This window comes from Haliotis asinina, chromosome 6 (assembly GCF_037392515.1).
Source record: "Haliotis asinina isolate JCU_RB_2024 chromosome 6, JCU_Hal_asi_v2, whole genome shotgun sequence".
Lineage (NCBI taxonomy): Eukaryota > Metazoa > Mollusca > Gastropoda > Lepetellida > Haliotidae > Haliotis > Haliotis asinina.
Window position 1 is genome coordinate 13,857,177 of NC_090285.1, and position 10,629 is coordinate 13,867,805.

The 10,629-nt window shown below is 41.4% G+C and overlaps 1 pseudogene; it reads right to left on the reverse strand.

The window, feature by feature from the left end:
- Positions 1-1,153: 1,153 nt before the first annotated feature.
- LOC137287697 (uncharacterized) lies at positions 1,154-8,681 on the reverse strand (annotated as a pseudogene).
- Between the last annotated feature and the right edge of the window lie 1,948 nt (positions 8,682-10,629).

Consider the following 10,629-nt stretch of genomic DNA (forward strand, 5'->3'; position numbering starts at 1 on the left):
GCGGAGTTCTTACATTCGATTTTGGACAAGGTATTCAAAGTTCTTTATTTCAAATGTAACCAGTGCAATATCGTGTTTTCGATATAGTTCACATAGATTCTCTTGACATCGATCGAAATCATGGAAACAATATGGCGATTTGGTAGGTGGCACCTGTAACAGTACCTGGTTGTACATAAATTCAGTACTTTGCTATATGTATGCCCCAGAGGTTGTTTCCATAGTAACTGTTGAATGTGTTCAGAAATATCCAGAAGTCTTCCACAAATCTTGCTGACCAAACCATTGATGTTCGCAGACTTTCCGCCATGTATGTTTCCACCGGCCGCGACAGACGACATGCTTCTATTTTAATCACACGTATACGTGAATGACATATCTGTAGATTTCAATGAAAACGCCAACCTGTAAAACACTTTTATGTCATTTATTTACAAACTGAAAGCATCATTCGTAAACATTTGTTCTCGTATTGAGCGATTAATATTTTTGTAAAAATGTATAATAATATCCATGGCAAGGTCAAGGTCCATGATCTCAGCCAATGAAATTCGAGGAATGTGTTAAGACACCTAAGTGTCATAACAACCTGTTATGTTACCAGATTATGAAATACCACCATAACATCAAAGCTCTGACAGACAAAACTTGACGAAACGAAAAGCGATGCTGATTTGTTCAGTTATCAGACTTAGTGACTTATTTGACACGTCATCCCTGTGGCGTACATAGATGCTCATATTGTTGATCATTGGATTATCTGGGCCAAGTTATTTACAGACCGCGGTCACACAGCTGGATTATTTGTGTGAGTGCAGCGTTACACAAACAAATAAGCAAGCAAGCGACCCTACCATCCTTCAAACTAGCCAACCCTTTTTTCTTCGCCTCGTGTCACAAACACTGATATAGATGGCGAATTCTGTCCCAAAATCACCACTAGCATTGTCTTGTCATGGATCTTCATGGTGGTCATAAAAATAGACTATGTGGATTGGTTGGTCAGGTTTGGTTGACTTGGTTTATTGCCTTCCCATGACGTCGCACATGGCTGCTTCTATGGACGACGTTCCAACGTCATTTCATTAACTGTTTCACGCCGTTTACAGATACAGCTAAAACCATATAAGACGCTGGACACTGAGAAGAGGAACTAATATTTTTCGACTTGAAATCCTTGGTTTGTTGTTGGCATTGCCGTATTTGGCGTCCATCCTGCGTGCATCATCTGATTGTTTCCCGCAACGGGCACTGTGTTTGCTTGTGGTGTTGCCATATTTGGTGTCCATCCCTCTTGCATCATCTGACTGTTTCCCGCAACGGGCACTGGGTTAGCTTGTGGTACTGCCATATTTGGTGTCCATCCCGCTTGCATCATCTGATTGTTGCCCGCAGCGGGCACTGTGTTTGCTTGTGGTACTGCCATATTTGGTGTCCATCCCGCTTGCATCATTTGATTGCCGCTCATTGTGGTCATTGGTACCATTACCATTCCCGGTGTGGTCTGAAATATGTTGGTGTGTCACATTTATGGACATATTAGATCAAGTTTCATCACAGACATTCCATCTCCGTGGTGCAGTGGGTAAAGAAGGTCTCATAGTGAGGACGGTAGGTGTTTCGACTCCCGTCCGAGACGTTATGAAAGATGTTAATAGATTTAAGGTTAAATCAAGGAATAATCAGCTTACAGTCAGTATAATAAGAGATAGTGACTAAATCGTACTAAACTGAAACACGTTGTCTCAATGTGCTACCACTATTAACTCGTAGGAGAAGCATTTTCAATGCATATCACTATTTTCGTGGAGCAGTCTTGCAGAAACAACTCCTACTTTTCTCTGAAATGCTACAATTTTAAGTTTTAGTTTCTCGTTTCTAGTGATTTCAAAATAGGAAACCACGATAATCTGGACGTGCTATACCCTCGGAAATAGTTTGGATAAACAATTACTTATGATCTAATCAACACAACTGTCCATAACCGGGCTTTTGTTATAAAGGTGTTCGGATTAATAGGGGTCCGGTTTTGTGAAACGTACCTGTCGACTACAAGCCAGCACACCGCCCAGAATCGTGGAGACCAGTGTGAGGATCCAACCAAGTACCATGCTGATCATAATGCTGTACAGGACGGCGAAGAAACTCCCGGCAGTGTCAGTGCACAGATCATCCAAGGCATTTGCTAGACAGACAAAACATACAATAGAAAACAGTGTGGTTCGAGTTGGATTCCGGTTCTGGAAATACTCCAGTGGTAGACTGTTTCCCATTATTTAAGGAGTGTTTCGCTATCGTATCCCGCTGATATTACTCATCAACTATAATATTCCAATAAAACTGATAATTGCCACTGGAATTGAACCAGTAAGTCTCGCGAGGAGCTACTTCCGATGCTAAGCTGGTTCCCGACTGCCTTTGCGATATGCGAGACGGAGCCCAGCTTTCCAGTGACAACCACATATAGTCAAGAATCAGTTCTGATTAAAAATAGCGCGACTGACAAATGTCACTTTATTAGACATGAAGATGGATTCAGTCATACTTGGCTGCCACAGCTGTTAACATTCGTAATACGAGGGGAAGTCAATATGTTCATAGAACTCGATATAAAACAGAACACAATGGTTGTGATATTGGTTTTATTTTTCAATATAGTCTCCCTGAACCTCGATGCATTTTGCCCATTTGTCTTTGAGACTGTCTATGCCCTTGAAATAGAAGTCTTCAGATTGGTCCCTCAGCCACGCCTCTGTTGTTGCCTTGAGGTCATCATCATTGGCAAATCTTGTTCCACGCAAGTGAGATTTCAAATTGAGAAACAGATAGTAGTCGCTGGGGGCCAGATCTGGACTGTATGGGGGATGGTTTAGTTGTTCGAAGCCACATTGTTGAAGAGAAGCTTGTGCTCTTGTGGACTGGTGCATTGTCGTGGAGAAGCATGACTCCAGCTGTCAACTTCCCACGCCTCTTCTCTTTGATGGCCGCTCTCAATCTTTTCAACAAGTCAGCATAGTAAGCCCCTGTGATCGTAGTTTTAGGTGGTTTATAGTCTATGAGAATCACACCCTTTGAATCCCAGAAAACGGTTGCCATGATCTTGCCAGCAGAAGGTTGTGTTTTGAACTTCTTGGGTGCAGGAGAATGCTTGTGCTTCCACTGCATGGATTCTTGTTTGGTTTCGGGATCCCAGTGATGCATCCAGGTTTCATCCCCAGTAACCAGACGAGCATGGAAGTTATCAGGATCAGCGTTGTAGATGTCCAACGGCTCACGACTGGATTCAACTCTCTGGTGACGATCATGTGCATTTAGGTTACGAGGGACCCATCTTGCGGATACCTTGGACATGTGCAGGTGTTCAAGGATCACTGTGCAAACACTTCCATGTGAAATGCCACACTCTGAAGCTATCTCGTCCACCTTTATTCTCCGATCGGACATAATTAAGCGTTGGATCCGGGCAATTGTATCTTCTGTAATGGCTTCAGAAGGTCTTCCTGACCGTGGGTCATCTTCCAAGGAGCTGCGACCTCGCTTAAACTCAGCTGACCATTTTGCCACAGTGGAATATTGAGGGGCTTCCTCGCCATACACATTGATCATGCGTTTGTGGATTTCGGTTGCATTCACACCTTCTTTAGTGAGAAACTTGATAACTGCACGAAACTCAGTTTTGGAGGTTTCCATGATTTGTGCAGGGTAATCGTCTTTTAAAGGCTCTAACTCTCAAGTAAATGCTCGAGGAAGGTTGGGTATCAGTATACAGAGTCACAGATGAATCAACTCAATAATGACACCAATGACAACATCACCAAGGATATATCAGCACCCACTTCTATGAACTTATTGACTTCCCCTCGTAGTTAGCTAATGGGAATGGTTAGATCGGAATTTTCTTATTCCTGCAAGGATTATCATACTTTTTGGAATGGTCTCATTGTTGTTAAGGAACTGATAATCCTCGCAGGAATGATGCTGTTTGTCAGCCGAAGTACTGATCATGGGGTCCCTGTTACATCTATGAATAAGGAAGTATTCTTACTCGCAGGAGGAGTTGGCATAGCTGATTCCTGTCAATGCCAGTAATGCCACGATAACGAAAATCCCCATGGCCAAAAGTGTCAGGATGCAGAAGATCATCTGGGTGACATACTGCAGGAGAGGAAAACACATTTAGCTTGCTGCACTCCGTCGTTTGTGTTGGTCCTCATACACAGATGCTTATAGCGGTGAGTATGTGCTATCATAGTTATTAAGCATTTAACACCACTTTAAACTCTACTAACGATGCACCATGTGATGAGAGAACGCCGGGACATGGCGCATATCATAATTCGTGACGAACAAAAGGGGAAGGTTTCTGGCTTGAGGAAAATATTGCTAAGGCCAAAGAAAACCTTTTTGAGCTTATTCGTAACAACATTAGGTTTAGAAAATCCATCAATTCCTTTTTAACGGCCATTTTGGCAGCCATTTTGGATTTTCAAACTGTCGACTATCGGGGGTTCATCGTCCAGTATCAGTTGGTAGATAGTGATTTGAAGTTCTGAATGTAAGTAACGTTCTCCGATTATGATAAGTAACTGTTAGGATTAAATAGCCATGTCTCGATATAAAACATGCACTGGGTGAGCTTCGATATATCACGTTGACTGGGTACCAGTGGAATGCTTGTTTCTAAGGACCTAGATGGATGGAAATATTCTTACGCCTCCTTTCGCCTGGCAGCATGTTGCCACGATTCCAATGAGTCCTGGCACGATGTACTGGAACACAAATATATAACTGCTTGATTTTTTCCTTATTGTTTTACTCCGCACTTAGCAATATGGCGGCGGCCAGTGAATTATTTACCCAGACAATCCAGTGATCAACATCATGAGCATCGATCTGGGTAAGTGGGACACGATGATTTGTGCAAACCACGTTAGCTCGCCTGACCACCCGATCCAGCCGATCCAGTTAGTCGCCTCTTACGACAATTCTAATCCGGATCTTAAATATAATCATGATTATTTTTCATTATATATGATATATAAATATCCATGCATCGTATATAAACTGATGGCACAGTTGCACAGTTGTGGTTAATATTACTTAACATCTATAGAATGTGCATTTAATCTCAAATAGTAACAAACACAATATTTGTGTTGATGATTTCTATATCTGGACTGCACCTGTTTCTCAGACCTCAAACTTTTGTTTATATTTTATCCAATGAGAGTCATTGTAATCGGGTGCAAAGTGTCTTCGGTCGTCGAGTTTATATAGCAATGATAAGATAATCTATGTATGCTTCTAGCATGTAAAAAAACGCTGATAAGATAAGTGACATTCATGTATCATATGATATATGATAACAACGCAGACAATTAGTGCATATTACGAATAAAACAAAATCAAGATAACAGACATTAACACATATTAATAAAACAAATGTCACACATGCATGATTTAAAATCACAATCAATGTGATTATAATGGCCGTATGTGGAACATACTACAGTGCTGAACATCATATAACATAAATGATATGCAACAGCTTGTCACCTTCAATGGGAGCCGATCTTAAGTAGTAGGTTTTTGACATTTACCATTTTGCTGGAACTCAGAGATTTGTGTACGGTGCTGACACCTAGCAACAAGGGGCAGAATGAGTGAGTGAGTTTCTACACCGCACTCAGCAATGTTCCAGCAATATGGCGGCGGTCTGACAATAATCGTGTCTGGACCAGACAGTGAGCATCGTTCTATGTATTGGGGATACGATGACATCCGTCAGCCAAATCCGAGACCCCGTTAGTCGCCTCTTATGACATGTCGCCTTTTATGACATATCGCCTCCTATTAGTTACTGAAGATCAATCCTAACCGGATCTTCATAGGTGAACGAGGTTGGGTTTAGGGTTAGGGTTAAAGGGGGGAACGAGAACCCACTGCACTCAGGATTCCGGTGTCATATGCAATTTATAGGAACATCTGCATGCATGACGATGTTAACAATAGAGGTACTTACAGCAAAACCTAAAACCCATACTGGAAGATATGCAAATCCTGTAAAACGTGACATGTCTTTGAAGAAACTGTCGAAGTACACGCCCATCAAGGCAGTGAAAACAGTCCCTGCAGGATAGAAATATACAATGTAAGTAGTAAATTAAAAGAATGATGAAGGAATTAGACACCGGAAAATCAATATTCATTTCTTACATGATTTTTATGGAAATGAAACAGCATTGACTGGTTGTGTGTGTATGCTTATGTGGGGGAATCGGCAATAAACTGAAAGATTTTATGTTTTTAATGTCAGCATTACGAATATTCCACAGAAGAACCGTAAAGATAAGGCGAATTATTCCCAGATATATTGCCATTCAACTGTTAACATATCCTTTTAGGGACCAAATTGGAAGCTTTCTGGTATGGACACAAGGTGGAAATTGATGCATGGTCAAATGTTGTTAAATAATGGTAAAACATAAATATATAACGACACAATGAATATGGATTGTGCAAAAACCAAAAGCGCCTTTCCTCATTCACAAGAAGTCTGTGATAAAAGCAGAGTCAATTGTTCATTCAAGAGATAAACACACTGTGTTGGAAAATCAGAGGTATATCACGAAATTATATTAGCTCTTTATATTTTTTGTATTCACCGGTCTAGATTGCAATCATGATAATGTGTGACACATCAGCGCATTTTACAGTATGTACAGTTTGTGTCCCTTGTTTACATGATGCAAGAATATACATACATTTCTTATCATACATCACATTCTTATCATATCATATTTTCACTTTGTAGAATAGGTATTAAACTTATACTTGTGGGGAAGCTACTAAAATATATCTTGATATATTTAATAATATCTTATATTTCTTTGCATATTTATCCCTTATACTAGAGTATGCACCAAATACATAAAACGAGTCCGTTTCTTTGCAAAAAAAAGATCGAGTATCCAGAAATGGTAGGCAACAGTTTCAAATTATATGTATGACAATGCAATGCAATGTATAGGTATTTCACTTTCTTTCTCTCAGCAGAAACTCTGGGATAATTTTGTATAATTTAATGTTTATTTGTTATATATAATATATAGATTATTTTCTTGTAGTTGGATAATATGTGACAAATAACTGACCCTTTAATGTGACTCATGAAACGTATCATAATATATGTCAACTTACATCTGTGTTCAGAAGACACAGCCACGCCCCATGTAAGTATGGATATATTTTGTGTGCACTGCTTTCATTTTACATGATATTGCTTTCACATACTCCAACGACCTGGCCGTGGACGTGACAACGGCGGAGTGCCGATTTCAGCGAGAAATCGATAAACAAACAAAAGCTAATTTTATCTTGGGTCCACAGCCGTGTCCTCAAAACCTGACAGGGTAAATTAGGTTACAGCAGTATTGGGGGCGAAGGTGGTCGATGGGGCCAGAAGAACCCCTGATACGTTGTATCCAAAGATTGAAAAAACAATGAAACCCGGAAAATTCTGTTTTCATCAAATTGCATCTTATACAATTCCAATGCAGCAAATAGTCATGAATATGTTTCTAACTTTATAAGCCACAAAGCTGGACTGAAGAGGAACAGGTAAGTAATATTTGTCCAGCACCATGATAAACAGTAATCATGGTTTAACCTCATCAGAGTAACAAGTAACACACGTTCCCTTCAGAGTAGTAACCATGCTTTACTAATACCCGAATCTCGAATACTAATACTTATCCATTAAACTAGGTCAGCAGAACCTCAATGTTTACGAGTGAAAGATTGTCTAGTGACTCAACTCCTCAGGCATGTGGAGGGCCTTGGGCCTTGGGCCTTGGGCCTCCAGCTTCCTAATGCTTGTCCTGGATCCAAGGATTCTGGAACCACATACTACCCCAGTGCCCAATGTCCCCTGTACCTAATGCTTGCCCTGGATCCAAGGATTCTGGAACCACATACTACCCCAGTGCCCAATGTCCCCTGTACCTAATGCTTGCCCTGGATCCACGGATTCTGGAACCACATACTACCCCAGTGCCCAATGTCCCCTGTACCTAATGCTTGCCCTGGATCCAAGGATTCTGGAACCACATACTACCCCAGTGCCCAATGTCCCCTGTACCTAATGCTTGCCCTGTGGCTCTAGTACCTCATGTTTCCCCTGTACCCAAGGTCCCAGCTTCCTCACACTTCTCAATCCTCTCAAAGTCCCAAGTACTTCACGCCTGGCAATCATTTAACGTCTCCACTGCTTGTCCAGTACCTAAAGTCCCGCAGGCCCTAGTACCTCATGGTTTCCCTGTACCCAAGGTCTCCACTAACCCATACCTGTCCATCACCCTTAGTACCCATGACCAGTCCCTCAGGCTTTTCCATCGCCACGTGTTCCCAATACCTAAGACTTGTCCTGTACCCAAAGTCCCTACTTGTCCATGACCAGAGGTCCCCAGTAACTCATGCTTGTCCATCATCCCAAAGTCCCCACTTCCTCATGCTCGTCCATCACCCCGAGTTCCCAGGATCTCATCCTTTTCCGTGCTTCTCCATTGCCCCTGACCTTTAAGGGACGACCCAGACTTCAATGTTTACTCACCACATGCGAGCACCAAGGCGGAGATAATTCCATTAGCAATATGCACTCTCCTTCTCTCTTGGTCGACCATGTCTGTTTAGCAATACCAAAACTTCCTTGAAATCGGACGAATTGGGCAAGTATGTGAACAGGACCAAACCTCTAACTGTGTACAATCGACAGCTGACAACACCCGAGGGATATGGTATACTTTATCAATGAAGTTACGGAGATAACCAGTTTTTTGTTCACCTTGGCTTCTCGTAACCGTTATCAAGGTCACGTGCTTCTGTTTCTGACTGTGGCACCAACCGCCAGCAAACATCGTCAGCGTTAGTTAGGCGAGAAATTTCTTTTTTAAAATTTTAAACATGTTTCGGTATCTGGTGAGGGAGTCACGATATGTACATGGATATTTTTCAATAGATTTCTATAAGCAACACATCACAGATCACATTAATCTTCCTTGAATAATTATCTCAACTATAAACGACGTCAAGGTACAAATGCTGCACACTGTAGAATGTATATGTATAAGTGCTGTTTATGGTATATGAATATACAATGTGTTGATATAGAAATATGATAGTCAGTGTTATCAACCAGTGTGTGTTTGGTCCGTCAGTATGTATATTGAGACCTACATGCGTGCTCGTCCGATAAAGCTGTAATAATAAAACTGATTCTGAATCGTTATCGAATTTATACAAACAATAGTAATATACTGAGTGAAACAAATAAGGGAACAGGACTTCAAAACGTAGCAATATTGATTTTAACTTACGCACTCAATCAACCACTCACTCACTCAGCCACCCACCCAACCACTCACTCACTCACTCACTCAACCACTCACTCAGCCACCCACCCAACCACTCACCACTCAGTCATTTGATTCTTTGTGTGAATACAGCGTTTGGGGAAAGGTGGTGGTTCGGATGGGGGTGAGGTGATGCAGAGTTCACTTTCCACCCGTTTTCATGAGAAATTTCACTGTTATTTCATACTCTTTCATAACCAACTGGGTGTGTGTGTAGGTGTGACGGGGGAGGGGGTGTATGCACGTACACGCACACGCACACGCATACGCACACGCACACGCACTTCTGGATAACGCCCATGTTGTTGGAGTACAGCTTGACCTCATTTCGTTATCAACTGGTCTTGGATGTCTCACTATAAGTGTTGTTCACTCATGTCCTCTTATCAGCTGCTTCAAACCTTTAACATTGCGCTGCATATAAAAAAGAGAGGACAAGTGTGTACCTGAACGAGACAGAGTACGCAATACGTGCTAATGGTAAATCAAAGATTTAGTGACGTTATTGTTTGGGCTGGAATGTTTAACAAAATGATATTTACGTAAGGAAAACATAATTGGCGCCACATTTGCAATTAGAAGATAAACAGTTTGGTTTGTTCTATTTTATTGGAATTCAACATTGGCAAATTTAGTTTAAAAATCACGGTGTCAGACTATGAAAGAATTCCACTTTATGCTACCCTCTCCACCTCATGTGATCTCACGTAGAATGGTACAGTCAAGGATGACCACTTGGGTTTGGTCGTGTCAGGTTATTTCTACTGTTGATTGATGAAGTTGACATTTATATAACTGGTAGATTTGTCTATGCCCCGAAACATTCCCATAACGGACACAATGAATAACTTTGCAAGTGCGAAGGGAGCCTAGATGATGAAAACGTGGCAAAGACCCATGCAGAATTGCCGGATACATCCTCTTCTGTACACTGCTTGATTCGGTGCAGTATGACGTTAAACTTTAAACTCGATTCCGGTACGGGATATCAGGGTGACCTCTGAAAATGTTTTTCATCGTTAGTGGTAGTGAATTTTGGCCAAAACACCCTGAGGTGTACCAAACAGAATCACGATAACAGTTTCATCCCAACCCTTAGTACCTTAGCTCACTATCGGCCACCCTATTGCATACCAATCAGACTCATTTGCTTCTATCGACTATCCACTGTAACAACATCATACCGGCCTTTGAAATTTTCCTTCTCTTTTAACTGCTG